Raw genomic sequence first — 16,251 nt, 5'->3', positions numbered from 1 at the left:
AACAGAGCTAATACATACACCTAGGAACATCCCATTTAGAGATCAACACATGCAAATGTAGATCTTGTGCAAGAATGTCCACAAATGCAGAGATACTACGTGATATACACTTGAAGTCTACCAGCCCTTCCCACCTTTTTACGCCCGGGCTTAGCGAGAAAGGGTTAATTGGCACCTTTTTAATCCCCCCCCCCCCAAGCCCCCGTCCCTTTTTTCCCATTTTAAATTGGTCCCAGAGTTCATCATTACCGCTGCTCCTGCTCATTATAAAGAGTTGTATAGACTCCGGGCGAGCCCTGCCGCCACCCCCCTGCCCTTCTCTCCCTACCCCTCCAATTACTGCCCCCCTCCCATCCCTCTGCGCCTCTCTCTGGTAGCCAATCGCGTCCGGCGGCGGGTCCCTCGGTACCCCCGCCGTGCAGGCGGATCGCAGAGACGTCGCACCTGTCGCAGGTAGGACGAGGACACCGCAGAAAGCAGCCGCTGAACCCCGGGAAGGAGCGCCGTGGACGAGCAGTTTCGCCCGGGGAAGGGGTGACCAAGGAAGAGACGCACGAGGAGGGAAGAACAGCGAGGGAAGGACGGTAAGGCCGGCCACGGCGAGGGTAGCGTACAGGCGACTACAGTGGGTCGGACTCAGAACAGGAGGCACACAGGACCCACTGGCATTGTGGCCACGATTGAACCTGTTGTGTGGAGGACCCGCAGTTCTGAGTAGGACGCACCAGTGGCCCGGGGGGTAGCTTCCGTTGGTGCAGTAGGTGCGATGGCACCGGGGACCCTGATAATTGCTGTATTTTGACAGTTGAAACAGCAGCCAGAGGGTCAGTTCCCTTTTTTGCGCTAGGGCCCGTGACACACTGGCTACGCCGTGGGTAGTACTGACCGCTGTCGTGGGTAGGATCAACAGGATATTGTGGCTATGACTACTGTGTGTGAGAAGGATCAACGGGGCTGTGAAAAGGATGGACAACAACGTGGTTAGGGCTAACAGTGTTGTACGATCCACCAGGACTGTCAGTAAGAGCTTGTAAGCAGGACTAATCGCACTGTCGGGCGCATCTACCGATAATGTCAATAGGAGTGACCATATTGTGGGTAGCATCAACTGGTCAGCTAGTGTAGTGGGTTCGATCAGCCGTGTCATAAGGTTGACAGTGTTGGACTAACCATTTCTTAAACAGGCTAAAGCATGTGGAAGGAAACACCAACACGCTGCCAGTCAATTAACTGTGATCTTGAGTAGAAAGATGGACTTTCATGAGCAGGATCTACTGTTTTGGGGGCATTTGTGATATAGCATTACACTGCATCTGCGGTGTAATTGATTTATGGTGAGCGTGCAGCCAAAACTATTACACCATGAGCAGGATTTACTATGTTGAGGATAACACTGTTGTGTGAACAGATTTGGTCAGAGTTGGGTTAGTAGTCACTGCATCAGAAGTACGATCTGTAATGCTGTGGGTATTATGGACAACCTTCTGAGTAAAGTCTGAGATGTTGAGGGTAGACAGACCACACTGTGAGCAAGGCCAGCTTGGCTTTCTGGATTGAATTAACCGCACTATGTGAACGGCTGACAGTGGACTGTGATTTCAACTGACCGGAACGCAGGTAGGTTGATCACTGTTTGTGACAGATTAAACCAAGACATTAAATGATCATAGCCGAGGATGACAGAAGACCAACAGGCAGGAGGGCCCCTACAGAGGTAGGAACCACATTAAAAAGAAGGACCTACCACCATAAGTCAGGCAGCTCACACTGGAGGAAGAAATCATAGCAACTTGGCTAGCACTGGTTACTTTTAAACCCCTTAACCTCCGAGGCCTTCCTTGCCCTTTTTATGTTTGGTGTACTAACCCTTCATAGATGTTTTCCTTCTAAGGACATTCAGACCAAATTTGCATTATTTTCCCTACATGTTGGAGATTCCAAAGATGCCTAGGGTTTGTGGATTCCCCTAGTGGGGACTGGGAAAATAGCAAGATTTTTAGGGGGAAAATTGGGAACAATGTTCAGCAAGAAAACATTTATTTTTCCCTAAAAATGATACCACTAAATGATTGTTGTGTTAAGATCACTATCTTTCTAGCCATCAGGAACAAGAAAAGTTGTAAACAATACAATTCACCACTGTTTTTCCTATTTCTTGTTGTTTCAACCGGGTTGCAGTTTGTGGTGGAAACAAGTGTTAAACCCACGGGTCAAACCAAAAAATGGTTATTTGTGTTCAACATGTATGATTTTCCCAAACAAACCAACCATTGAAATGGAAAATAATGTTAAACAATAGGAAAAAACACAAATAGCTGACAATATTTTAATGTATAATTGTTTTTACCCCATAACTGATTTTCAAAAGCAATATATTACAATTGTCAGACCCTTTTGGTCACAGGGATATATAATGTGTGTTGGTTGTTATGTTTTTTCATTGTGTACTGACCATACAGCAATTCAAATGGTAAATCCTAATGAATGAAAAAACGGGTATAAAAAGGAAACCTATGCATTTTTAAAATGTGCTCTAAATACGGACTTTGGCAGCAGTGTGTTTTATGCACAACTCTGAATTTAGGGTTACCCTTCTACTATTGTGATTTAGAAGGTATTTGGAAAACTATGTACTTTTTTGTACACTGGCTTACATTTGGAAGCCAAAAACGGAAAGAGATTCAATTGGAAATAACAAACATTCACATATTATGTGTTGCACACTTTTTCCAAAGTGCCCAGGTTGGTGGGCCTATTGCCCACACCAGGAGGGCCCTAAAACACAGCGTTGGGACATTACATTTTCACCAACAAAACTGACCCGCTCAATTGTCAACAAGGAAAACCTACAAAACCAAGATATTGCTAAAATCTAGACACCCAGGGGAGTCCAGGATAGTGTGATGTGCTTGGATCACAGTCTTTTCTTATTTAGAACTCCCTGCAAACATTAAAGGTTGGCAAAAATTAAGCATTTTCCTCACGCTTCTGTGAGGGAAAGTTCTGCAATCTGCAGAGAGCCACACAGTTCCTACAGTCCCACACTTCAATAAAAACGGTATCCCAAATGTGAGGATGGTACTATCACTCATGAAAGAAAAGGCTCCAAAACAGATCATGGAGCGATGAAATGACCTATTTTGACTATGCTTCTAGCTCTGTCAACCAGCTCAACCCAAACATTTCTGAAAAGTAGACACCCATGGGAGGGAGTCCGGGGTACTGTGACTTGGATGTATTCCACTGTTTTTTTTACCCAGAATGCCCTGAAAACTTTGGTTAGAACAAAGCATTTGCCACACACATCTATAAGGAGAGTTCCAGAATCAGCAGGGGAGTCACACAATTCTTACCAATCTGTGTTTCAACACTTTTTCAAATAAAAACTCTACTCCACTTGTGCCCCTGGGCCTAGCACCTGCAACTGCAAGGCCAGACTGGCTGTACAAAGCATTGCACGTTTCCTCGGGAGGCTGGAAGGGTGAGACCAGTTTTGTTACTGGAGGCTGGTTTATTGCTGAGGTAGGGTGGCACTGTTTTGCAAATTGTTATGGGTTTAAAAGCACCTGTTGCAGAGTATCTTTTATATCCAGCAGTTTTCAGGCAACAAATTAAATGTCAAGATAACAATGGTAATTAATGTTCCTATTGGGGAGGGGTGGGAGTTTTGTCTAGTGGCAGTTTTGAGTCATCTAAAGTAGCACAGCGGGCTAACATGCCTGCTGCAAAGAACATGTACCATGCAGATCACAGAATTGTATTTTATGCGGATAGCTCAGTGTGTTACTGCTTTTGTCATAGGGATCCTTTTGTAGTTTGCAGTTCATAAGTTACAATTGTAATACAGCACAGTGAGCTATGAACTGATTTCAAAGAGCTGCATGCAAACTTCATGGTACAGGTTAAAAAGTTATGTTTTTCCCAGTCTTTCATTATCCTAATATTGCTAAAAAGAAATACATTCTTATTAGTAAAGCCAACCATAACCACAGTCTTACATTTTGAATCCCGAGTGTTTGCTTCTCCAGACTAAGCACTCTTTAAGAAAGGCCTACCAGTATGTATGACATTTGAATCCTACACCTTGTAGTTACTTTGGTCTTATGTAACATTTTCCATACAATGATGTAGACATATGATTATTTGTTTCCGTATGTGATGGAAATAACTCTGATACCCTACAAAGGTATGAGAGGAACTATAAAACAAAGTAAACACATGGGAGAGGGGCTAAGGAGACATGAGAGGCAGTGTTGGACAGTGATAGTGAGGAAATCTGTGGATAAGGTCATTGGGGGGGTGGTGCCCATAATATTGTCATACTGGACCCCACCAGCGCTAAAGTTGTGCGCTTACTGGGGGGGGTGCTAACATCCCTTGAAATAGTCTTTCATTATGTTCTCAGCTCCATGGTAGTGCTTACAGTGAACGTGTACCCTTATGTTATATTTAAATTCATGTTTCATACTTGACAACTTATTCTTTGTGTTTTCTGTAAGAATGTCTGTGGATATGACTGGGTATCGTGCACTGTAAGGCCAACATTTATATGCTTGAAAAGCAAATATATTTGAATATATCAAGTAATGTGTTAAAAGAACACACCATTTTGCCCCGCCCCCCCACCCCCCAATTGTTCCTGATGGAGAACCTCCCCAAACCCAGTTTATAGTGGTCATTCTCGTTTGATACACACTGTAAAGGGGATGGTCTGACAAAACTTGCCAGCGCTGCTCTGGGTTCTCAGTCTGGCCCTGTGCCACCCAGATTTTTCTGAAAATTAGGCATTCAGTTAAGTCCAGGGTGGGGGGTGTTTGGCTTGATTCCGCTAACTTATCTTTCCAGGATGCCCTGCAAACCTCAAACTTTGGTTAAAACTATGCCTTTTCTGCACAATTGAGGGAAAGATCTAGAAACTGCAGGGATCCACAAAATGCTTACCACCCGGCGTTCCCACATTTCTCTCAATAACAACAGTACTCCACTTGTGTGGGGTGGCCTCGTCATGCGACAAGAAAGCCCCTTCCCCCCCAAAGCACAACGTGGACACATACAATTTCCACCATTAAAATCAACACATTTTGGCAAAGTGGCTAGCAGCAGTATTTGGGCCTGGGCTTGGAAATCTACTAAACCCAACCATTTCTATAAACTATATATCCAGGGTATTCCAGGATGATCTGACTTGCCTGGCTCTGCCTGCAAAAACTTCATACTTTTGCTAAAAATCACACCCTGCTTTCATATTTTGTGAGAGAAAGTTCCGCAATCTACAGGAATCCACAAAATTCCAACCATCCAGCGTTCCCACACTTCTGAAAAAACTGTGCCACACTTGTGTGGCTGGAACAGGCTCCCCACCATCAACCCCCAACCCCAAAGGGAATTGATCAAACCAGGGACTATGGGAAGTTCGTTATTAGCTTCAGAAAATCCCTGTGATGTCAGCCCACTGTATGTGATGCGTGGCACAGTAAACAAAAAAAGTCCAACACTGGATGCACTTTTCATGATCTGACTTTGATTATGAAAATAAATTTCTGGTTGCACCAGGAGGATCTTCTTCAATACTGCAGCTGACTAAACGTTCACTTCAACCGAGAGGTAGTGGGCTTGACATGAACGGTTCGGCATCCACTAAATCAGCTAAGTAGGAGTAATAGTATCACTGACAGGAAAGATTGTAGCTAAAGTGTAGCCTTCTACTGGCCACACCTTAGCTACAACAAACTGCGTCTGACAAAAACCAAACCTCAACCAAATCTAAAGTGAGAAAGAAAGCTTCTGAGAGTCTATTGAAATAATTGGGCCTGAGGTACTAACAGGGCAGGACACAATGAAAGAAAAATCTGCAGATTTTAACCAAAAAGTGATTTCTAGCCCAAGGAAATCAAAAGTTACTAAACGGATAGCGACACCTACTGTCCCCTTTGGAAAAGTTAACTAGCCCATTTCAATTGCTTATTGTTGTCTTTGGGTGGGAAATTGCAAATAATGTGGTGAAACCTTGGGTCAGACAGTTTTAACTGCGTACAAAATAAGGAAGTAACATTATCACAGAACGTACCGCATTACACCACATAAATTACCTTTTCCTGCCGAATAATTTAGACAACCCTGCGACATCATTTGAGATCATCCCCAGCCGCATAATTCCATCGGTCCTACGACAAAAACTGTAGCATCTGAGGTATTTGCAGTTCCGAGGTAGAGCAGTATGACAAATCGCCAACCGTGCCCGAGGCTAGAGAGCGACAGAGTCTGAGACAAGGCAATATGTACCCTACCTGAGGTAAAACGTACTAGCCTGAAGATAAAAACGAACATGTAACTGGGGTAGGCAGGACAACAGCGAGGTGGAACCAACAGCAGGGCCGTCTGAGGCGGCACCGGCCCTGACCGGGAGGCACCGCAGGGGGAAAGCGCGCTCGCCGTTTGCCGACGGGGTTCAACCGCTGAGGCGTCTTTGAGACGCCACGTGCGTAGCCGAGACACCCAATCATAGCGGGAGTTAAACGGGGGTGGGCGCGTGTATCGCAGGCGCCGACCCTGTCCGCCCCTTTGATTGGTGGCGACCGCAGCTTCCTCCCGCCCCTGCGCAGGAAGCCAAGACATTGACCTCGTGCGTGCGGTCACCTGGACAGCGCGCGACTGTCAGGACCAGGGAGTTGTTTAACAGCCACCGATGCAATGGCAGCTGACCAGACACGCGCCTGTCACCCTGCTGGCTCGGAAAGGAGAGATATCCCAACAAGGTGAATGAAGAGTTTTCGAAGGATGATAATTTCTTGATAAAATGATAAAGTCTATGGAGACATTTGTTTGTCGGGTGGGTGAATATGAATGGAAGGGTGACACCCGCCACATGAGGGTGAGATGGCAGTTATGCAGGTAGCCACTTGAATAATACCAGCTCTTTTTTTTGGTCACCCCAATGTCATTTTCTCAACCTTGGAAGGGTGAAAGGTCAAGTAAAGACCGTAGAGCCATAAAGCGAGTTCAGTAGCAGAAGCATTACAAAATAAATTATCACATTTGCCGGCTCTCATTCAGCAGCAGAGCAGGGGAGGGGGAGTTATAACAGTAGCAGCACCATAGAACTCCAACTCCTCATTTAAAGGCTTTAAATAGAGACTTACTAGTTGGCAGTCCCAGCAGAGTACCCAAGAGATGCATGGGTACGGAGAATGACCTAGTCTTGACTCCAAAGGTGATGTGCCTTAGCGCCTCTAACCAGGACTTTGATAACTGTGAAGGCAGATGCCCCATTTCTTGCTGATGCAGAGAGGCGCTAAGGCAGCAATCTCTTTAAGTCTTAAAATGAGGCCCACAAAGACGTCTTGTATCAAAAGGACACCTTGAATTTTCTGCACTTACAGCTCATCATTGTTCCATATCTACAGACAGGAGGCCACATTTCAATAGATAACGGATGACGTATCTTCGTGCATGGAGGCAGGCCTCTACTTTCCTGCTTTTGAACTGATATTTCGTACTCCAAGGACTGTATGGGTATGGAGTCTGACCAGAGGTAGGATGGAAGTACAGGCAGGTCCTGAAGCCTCTGAATATGTTAAACAGGGCCACGGTTTGAATTACTACAGAGGCTGAGAACCTGTCTTTACTGTTACAGTGACACCAGACTGTGCATTGCTAGGAACGCATGCAGAAGAGGCCAGCATGCCAGAGGGACGGTGAGGCAGTAGTTAAGAGCCATTAAGCTATGCTAGGCTTACGAGTTCAACGAGCAGCCCTTACGTCCATTAACTGAAAAAAAGGTGATAGCTGGGACTGGGTAGGCTACTAGCATCAGTTCACACCCACCTGCATTTAACTACTGTGGCACCTGTCCTAGATTACACTGTTAAGTTAATTTACTTATGGATAAATTGAAGCATAGTCCTTATGTAGAAAGGACAAAGTCCCTTTTGAAAATGAAGACATGCTTTCTATTTCATCGATTTCCATGCAAACCTCCTTGTATATCTTGCCGAACCCACTAACAAAATCTAATCTGCTGATTTAGTGATGCGAAATGCTCTTGGCAGGTTGCTGGAACTGTAAAATAAACAAATTCAATATTTAAATATATATCTTAATGACACAGAGCAACTTCTCTTTCTCATTAGTCTGTTGAACTGAGGGGACCTGTCCCCAGTGACACAGCGAGGTGACGGGTCTGTCTCTGATTACATTGTTGACGTTAAGTGACACTCATGGATGTAAGAGGTCTGTCTCCCATTACAGTGTTGAGAATAAGGGTCCTACCTACAGTGTCGCAGTGTGAGATGCGGTGCCTGTCTCTGATTACATTGTTGAGGATAAGTGTCCTGCCCAAAGTGACAATTCTGGAAGTGAGGGGTCTGTCTTTGTTTACACATTGTTGACTTTAAGGATCCTACCCACAGTGACACTTTTGAAGGGGACGAGTCTTTGTCTGATTACACCATTGAAGTAATGGTTTCTGCTCCCAGTGACACTCCTTGTTTGAGTGGTCTGTTTATGATTACACTGTTGAAGTTAAGGGTCCTGCCCACAGTAACCTTTATAAGGGTTCGGGGGTCTGTCTCTGATTACACAGTTGACGTGAAGAGTCCTGCATAGAGTGACTCTTGGAGGTATGGGTCAGTCACTAATTACATTGAGGAAACTAAGGGTCCTGCCCAGAGTGACGCAGTGGGAAGTGAAGTGTGTGTCTCTGATTACACTGCTGAAATGAAGCCCCCCAGGGTGATTTTACAGGAGGTGAAGGGTTTGTCTCTGATTACTGTGTTGAAAGGAGGGTTCCTTCACACAGAACACTGCTTGAAGCGAGCGAGGTTCCTGTCCTTAGCTACGCTGTGAAGTGACTGTCTCCAATTATGCTATTGGAGATGAGGGGCCTATAGCTGATTACCTGGTTAGAGGTGAGCAGACAGATTCTGGCCATACTGCTTCAGGTGACGGATTGTTTTCTTTGAATACAGGTAATGAGGAGGTCATCTCTTATTATTCCCCACAGAGGCGTGCGTTCTCTCTGCCTGTCTGAGGAACCCCTCTGCTCCTTTTATGTTATTGATTTGTTTATAGCGCGCTAATCACCAGTGAGGATATCTAGGCATGCTTTAGCAAGTGTATTTGTGTGCCCAGTCCCAGAGGGCTAGCTCAAAAAGCTAGGTCTCCAGCTTCTTGGAAAAGTCAAGATGGAAGGAGAAGTCTCTGATCTGTTGTGGGAGTTGTTCCAAGCTTTAGGACCCAGGTACGAGAAGGCACGCCCCTGCGCTGCATTTGTTTTTGCGTGGTGTGTGATGAGAGACCGGCAGATTAGTGGTACCTGGAAGGAGGGTTGAAGTCAATGTGACTGTTCAGGTAAGCAGGGTCTGTGATGTGGAGTGCTTCGTAAGCGTGGGTGAGGAGTTTGCAGTGTGCGAGCTTGTGTATCGGGAGCCAGTGGAGTTCCCTAAGGTGTAGTGTGATTTGGACTCGGCTTGAAAGGTTAAGGACTAGTCTTGCTGCTGCGTTTTGGATGGGCTACAGTCTTCAAGTGAGCTGATTGGTTATCCCTGCATGAGGTGTTCCAATAGTGTATTCTGTTGATGGCGAGGTCTTGGTTGATCATTTTCGTGGTATTGTCTGGCAGCCACTTGAAGATTTTCTTCATCATCCTTAAGGTGTTGAAGCAGGACGAGATCACTGCGTTGACTTGGACGGTCATGTCCCAGCTTCAGCAGCTTCAAATTCAGAAATAGTTTGTTGTCTATGATGATTCTGAAGTTCCTCGCTTGTGAACAAAGCATGGGGGTGGGTCCAAGGTTTTTGGCCCACCAGGTGGAGTCCCATGGTGAGGCATCTTTTCCAAGACTGCCAAAATTTACACTTAACCCCCTCGAAACCAACATCTGTCACCCAATAGCTCACCTCCCATTTCCAGCGAAAGTGGTGGGAAAAGCAATAAACATGGAACTCACCTCTTTTCTGAAGAATAACCTTTTTCAAGATGATACCCAGTTTGGTTTTATAAGCGTACTTAGTATGGATGCAGCCCTAATTGTTGCCACAGAAGACATTAGAGCTAGTATTGATCAGCAAAGGAAAGCAGCCCTGATCCTTCAAGACCCATCTGTGGTTCGAAATGGTGAACCACATGGTCTCACTTAACCACCTAAACAGCACAGGAATAAAGGATACTGCACTGACTACACTCATATCATTCCGCTCAGGGAGAGAACAATCTGTATTCTTCAGTGGATTTGTCTCTACCACTTTCTTCTAGCGTTGTGGTATCCCGCAAGGATTGTCACTAAACCCAACACTTTTTAACATATACGTCACACCGCTTAAAAGCCTGATCACATCCTTCAGCTTCTTTCTGGTGTCATGCTGATGAGATGCAAATCATCGTTTCAGTTTCCAGTGATTTTAACGAAACAGCTGTTAGATTCCACTACTACATGGAAGAAGGGGGAGATGGATAAAGCAAAACTGCCTGAAACCAAACTCAGGAAGACAGAGGTTCTCCTTTTTGTAATGACCCCTCCTTCAGGGCCCACTTGGTGCCAACAGAATTTCGGGACACTTCCCACCCCTGTCAAGAAGGTTAGAGACCTGGGTGTTTTATTTGATGACAAGCTGGCGTCCGGAGCACAGGTGAATGCACTCACCTCATCCTGCTTTGACACCTTAAGGATAATTAGAAAAATTCTCCTTTTTTCCCAATGAACTCAAGAAAACAGTGATATTTTCTCTGGTTACTCCAACAATCTACACCGTAACATGCAACAACAACTGATAAGAAAGCTTCAGACTCTACAGGATACAGCTGCTCGGATGCTACTGGGATTCCAAAGTTCCAGTCAGCCTCCCAAGCCCTACTTAAACTTCACTGGCTGCTTTATGGTGGATAAACCAAATTATTTTCAAAGCCCTCTGTATCACCCACAAGGGCCAACGTAACTCAGGTCCTGAATATTTCAGAAAGAAATTTCAATGGTATACCCCCACCAGAATGCTCTGTTCTGCTTCAGCAAAAAATGTCAGGAGTCCCCATTTTAAACTAGCCAACTGGAGAAGCAAGAGTTTCATTGGTGATACCACAAAGCTTTGGAACAGCCTTTCACTTCACTTAAAGTCACAGACCACTCTGTTCAGGAAAGACCTGGCTTTTTGCAACCTAATTTCAGCGCCATTTGTGTAATTCTTCCCTTCTCTTCTATAGCACTGGATGCTCCATGACTCCTCAGCACCAAGACACATCATGGCATTCACATGCTTTACAAAAATTAACATTTCATTCTTGTCTGAGTTCAGTTTGAGGCAACTGGATTTCATCCAGGTGGCCACTTCAGTCATCATGGTGAACATGATAGTGAACATGTTCCTAGTGTTAGGTTTTCCGTCCAAGGGGGACAGTGTCAGTTGTGTGTCACTTGGGTAAGTGAGAAGTTTGTATCACACTGGCCAGGGTAGTCATGTAGATGTTGAGCGTCAGGCTGAGTGAGGAGCCCTTTGGGATTTTGCAGGTTAGAGATTGTGTTTCTGAGGAGTAGAAGGCATGTTGATGTTTTGAGTTCTTCCAGTGATGGAGCGGATCCTTTAGAGTGCGTGTCCCTGAATGTGTGATTGTGGAGTCAAAAGGATGGAAACAGGATGAGAGATGGTGGCGAAGATTGCTGATATGTCTAGAAGGTTGAGGGGTTTTGCCCCCTTCAAGGATCATCCCAATGTCATCTGCTGCTACTATGAGGGCAGTTTCTATGCTGTGGTTGGTTCTAAATCCTGACTGTGTAGTGTTGAGGAGCTGGTGTTTGGCGAGGTGATCGGAGAGATACTTCTTGATTGCTTTTTCCAAAGTTTCTTTGGGAAGGTGTTGACGACTTTGTGTTTACATGGTACCAGAAAGGTGGCTTTATTGATGGAAGTGTGATGGGCGATGGCAGCTGTAGGTGTGATGAAGTCTTTGACGACCGCAAAGATTTCTTTGCTGCTTTTGGAGCTGGCCTTTATTTATTCAATTTGGGCAGTCCTCTTAGATTCTCGGATTAGCTAGTGTCTTTGAAAGCATCTTTTTCCACTTCCCCTTTGCTGGTTGGTTCTCCATGTCTTTTCCAGTTGTTTGCAGTGTCGCTTGATCATTTTGAGGTCTTCTGTATACCAGCTGGCTTGTGTTCTAGTTTTTGCTATGTGTCTTTGTTTCACGAGGGCCAGAGTGTCTGCGCAGTTGGTGGTCTACTTGCTGAAGTTTTAGATGGCACGTGCCAGGAGGCTTGTGGTTTCTAGTTTGTTCTCGGGGACGGCGGTCGTCAAGTCTACCTCTGTTAGGTTGTGCCAGGGTTGGCTTGCTGGGCCCCCGGTGGGGTTTCTTCTGTGTTGATGGATGTTGATTGTGAAACTGAGTATGGCACGATCGGTCCAGGTGACAGTTCATGGCGTGTTGATCATGATGTTGTTGAAGGATGTGAAAATATTATCTAGGATGTGTCCAGCGGCGTGTTTGGGCCTAGAGATACACTGGATTAGTCCCAGGTTTCTGAGGTTGTCATGAAGGGCAGCTGAGTTGGGGTCGGTAAAGTTTTCTAGATGGAAATAGAGGTCTCTTAAGAGGATGAAAGCTCTGGAGTGGAGGACTAGGAGAGCAATGAAGTCCATAATGTTGTTCGCGAAGTTGGCGTGGGGGCCTGAGAGACCGGGATGATTAGGGTTCTACAAATGGAGAAGTTTGTGGTGACTTGTAATTTTAAGTTAGCAGAGGTGTTCAATGTAGTTTTCTTCAGCGGAGGCGGTACAGATGAAAGTGTCTTTGTAGATGATGGTGATTCCTCCTGCAGGCCTTTTAAGACAGTCTTGCCTGGTGATCTTATATCCGGCGGAGATGGCAGTAGAGATATCTGGAGTTCAAGCAGCTGAAGCTAGGCTCATAGTCTACAAATACCTAAAAGGAAAAATAAATAGCATGCATTGACAAAGTTAGTAGTAGTGACTTTTACAAAGGGAAGTGTGTTTTTCCAAGCTTCCCTAGGATGCCCAATATGCGTACAGCAAGCACAGTAGTGATATAAGCTTACCTCACACAGAACAGGTGTAGCATAGGCAGCAGCACCAACACTGCAAGCTTTTCCTTAAATAAATGTGTGTAAACAATGTAACAAGACCACAAGGAGAGTCAGAAATGTTTGGGGTGCAGAAGGTCAAATGTAACCAAAGATAAGGAAAGTTGTGTTACCAATGTGCAGTGTAAAGATCAAGGTGCTGTTCTAGGGCACTGGGTCCATAGTTGTCTGATATGTTGGTCTTGATTTGTGTCATATTCAAAATTATTAAAATAAAAAATATAACAGAGCTCACGTACATGATTTTGCTGACTCTGCAATTAGCCTGAGCTATATTTGAAAACTACTATGGAGTACTGTTCCAGTTCTGAGGCTGTTTTTGGAGTTTTGTGTGCAGTTCTAGATTCAAACTCTCATATTGAGCTCTAGAGGCCTCATCAGAGTGCCATATCCAGTTCTAGAGGACTCATCTGGGTTGTTGTACTTAGTTATGGAGAGCACCTGTAGAGTACTGTGCCAATTTCAGGTAGTCTCCTCCGGTGTATTGTGTCGAGGCCTGGGGCAAATTCTGGTGTTTTATTGTATTCAGCTTTGGTCCAGCTGTAGTGAGCACCTCCGGTGCTCTGTGTCCCACTCTGAATGTCACATCAGATGTTTTATGTGAAAGTGTATTTATTGATAGATAGTTCTGCATGTGCTTGTGTGTCATTGGAGTGGGGGTAAGTTGGTAGATGTATGAGTGGGTGGTAAAGATGGTTAAAGGGTTTGGGGCTAGGTAGATGTGGAGGGAGGTAACGGTGATTTTTAGGGTTCAGGGGTGGGAAGGCTGTGTGCAAGGGGGAATGGCAGCCCTCAGGGGTTGGAATTAGGGCCTTGCTATGGGCCAGGCCCCTCAGCCAACCCTGCGCCGTGCACGGACAAAAGCCTTGCTGAGCAGGCTTTTTCTCCCATCAGTCAATTAGCTCCTGCAGGACCAAGATTGGTCCCACAGGACCAAGCTCTCTGACTGGTGGGCTGCAACATCAGAAAAAGTGTTCCGGCTGCCGTTTTAGGATACAAATGACAGTAAAACTGTGGCTTATGATGAATCCTGAAACTCAGAAGCCTGAATCTGTAAACCTTATGTGAAGTCACTCTTGCCAAAGGGCTTTGTTGTCAAATACAATTATTGCATTCTGAAAATAGAGCATAAATAAACTCATAGGCTCTAGTGCAAGGGAAACAACTTAAAACTCCCAGGAGCTGGGCATCTGTATGTTATAATAAACCTACACAATGATGTGTAACATTAATTATGAAACATGTTTGTAAAAAGGATGTAGCCCTTTACTCACACTAATCATCATGCTTCATCCTCAGGGTTATTCCTTCGTCAGCAACATCATGGCGCTAAACAGGTTAGAGCTCTTGGAGTTATTTTGCTGGTTTGCTAGAGGATCACTGGAGTCTCTGTAATGAATGTTAAAATTGAAATATAGTAAGTATACACCTTGATAATCCTGAAATTCTTATATAGGCAAGATTAAAATAGAGATGATAGTGGGAGAAATCTGGTAATAATTATGTAACATCCCTCATGTAACTAACTAGCTCAATACATTTGGACCTGGGGTGCATAATGCATCCCTGGGCTTTATTCAGAATGGTGAGACCATAACTGTAGAAAAGCCACATTTTCTGCATGGTCACCCCTGATTTTTTGCCTTTAGCTGGACCCTATATTTTTGCTGGCTGTAGGAATCTTTGCACTTTACTCCCGATAAGCAGGAGAAAAATTGCCTGTGCTTCCTCTTCAAAAATAGTCAAATTGGCGTACTCCTAATTGATATATTTAACTTGCCCATATATCCCTAGTATATAGTGCAAATTGTACCCAAAGGCCTAGGAAGCTAAATAGCACTAGTGGCCTGTAGCAGATATCATGCCCTCCACTATAATGGCATTCAAACATGGCTTCAGGGCTACCAATGTAGTCTGACTGTAACAGTGTAAAGCATGCACTGCAACCTATCAAAACAGGCCCTTTTTGACAGGTAAAAATGTGCCCTTTAAATATGAGTAAGTCAACCTTATGCACACCTTGTAGCCCACAAGGAAGGGTGCATGGTACTTAAAAATGGGACATGTAGAAAGGTAATGTTACCAGGCTCCTAAGACACCAAAATAATTTTCACTGCAGCAGGCCTAGCTGTCCTATGTAGAAAACCAGAGTACAGATGAACATACTAATAATGTATCTGAGGATATTTATAATAGTTGTTAAAAATCCAACTCAATTGTGAAGTTGGATTTTGATACATATTTAGGAAAAGTAGGTGTTAGGAAATTACGTTTCCAAGCCTGAAGTTCCTGGAAGCTAATTTGCATTGGCTCTCCAACTTCTCCCAGCCAGTAATTAGCACTGAATATCCATGAGTAGATGTGAAATACCTCCCAGGAGTAAACAACAGGCTGACCTCCATGGGCATAGATGACACCTCTAAACTCCCCAGAAAATGCAAGGTGAGGTCAGTGGGCATCCTTTTTGTACCTACAGTGTCAAATCTTGGTTCACAGGTCTGAGCTACATGTAACACTTGTGGGCACACTTGAAAATGAGAGACCAGGCTGCCATGGCAGTTCTTGTGTATCCACTGCCCTGTTGCTTGACAGCCCTGCTTTTGGCCTACCAAACATCTGTCTATTGGTTTGTCATGGTTACAGTGCCTGTCTCATACTGGATTTTAGTGTTCGATGTGGGAGGACACAATTACCATAGAATATTACCGCACACACCCCTAACCCACAGAGGCCAAGTTTGGTGTGGCCGAAGACGTTTGCCATCTTGTACTTGTCCTGACACATTACATTTTGGATTGTTGTCAATAAGGCACACAGTAAGTACTAAAAACGTGGGTAGGGTTGGCCCCGGCAGTTGTTCCCCAATTTGTTAGGATGTGGCCAGGAGTCACACCCACTTGCAAGTTGGTGCCAGGCATAAATATGGCAAGTCCAGGCACCCACTACAGAACTGTTTCTGGACCTGTGAAAGATTAAAGGAAGACAGGACATACAGCCTGTCACCTAAGAGGAGCCCTGAAGTGGACTCTAAGGGTCAGTTGGCCAATGTCCTGTGTGGCTACAAGGAGACAACAAGCTGGGAGAGGCCTTTTTCTGGAAGTACCCTGCTGACTAGTGGCAACTGGACCTGGAGTGGCCTGATCCTTCAGCAATCAGACAGGGGATG

The 16,251-nt window shown here is 44.9% G+C and overlaps 1 protein-coding gene across 2 annotated transcripts in view; it reads left to right on the top strand.

The window, feature by feature from the left end:
- The first annotated feature begins 456 nt into the window (after positions 1-456).
- LOC138299165 (LIM/homeobox protein Lhx9-like) overlaps positions 457-16,251 on the top strand; it is a 152,195-nt gene continuing 136,400 nt past the window's right edge. For both annotated transcript variants that reach the window (XM_069237250.1, XM_069237249.1), the window contains exon 1: positions 457-584. The gene's annotated coding sequence lies outside the window, so the exon portion shown is untranslated. The remainder of the gene's footprint in view (positions 585-16,251) is intronic.

The sequence above is a fragment of the Pleurodeles waltl genome, chromosome 6 (assembly GCF_031143425.1).
Source record: "Pleurodeles waltl isolate 20211129_DDA chromosome 6, aPleWal1.hap1.20221129, whole genome shotgun sequence".
Taxonomy (NCBI): Eukaryota; Metazoa; Chordata; class Amphibia; order Caudata; family Salamandridae; genus Pleurodeles; species Pleurodeles waltl.
Note: the sequence above shows the minus strand (reverse complement) of the source record. Positions and strands in the feature narration are given on the sequence as shown.